Below are 498 nucleotides of genomic sequence, written 5' to 3' on the forward strand. Positions count from 1 at the left end.
AGAATCCTTACTTTCAATGATGCACTTATCTGGGTAGAACGCCACATGAAATCCTTTGTCGCATAATTGACTTATGCTTTGAAGGTTGTGCTTGAGTCCTTTAACATATAATACACCTTCAATTACTGTTGAGGGTGGCTTTCCAATTCTACCAACTCCAAGAATTCTTCCCTTGTTGTTGTCACCATATGTGACATATCCTTTGTCCCTTGGAGTCAGGACAAAGAATTTACTTTTATCGCCTGTCATGTGTTTTGAGCAGCCGCTATCGAAGTACCATAAATTGTAGGCGGCTCTCAAATTTTCCTGCAAAAAAAATTAAAAAGATTTTCCAGGTGCCCAATGTGATTTGGGTCCTGCGGGGTTAGCACCCTTTTCTATCCATTTGTATTGGCCAGATGACACACTGTTTTTTCTAATATGACAAGTGTTATGTGTGTGACCAATTTTATCACAGTAAGAACAAGTGGGTAGATGTTTATGTGTCCAAGATTTTAT

This window comes from Lupinus angustifolius, chromosome LG04, assembly GCF_001865875.1.
Source record: "Lupinus angustifolius cultivar Tanjil chromosome LG04, LupAngTanjil_v1.0, whole genome shotgun sequence".
NCBI lineage: Eukaryota > Viridiplantae > Streptophyta > Magnoliopsida > Fabales > Fabaceae > Lupinus > Lupinus angustifolius.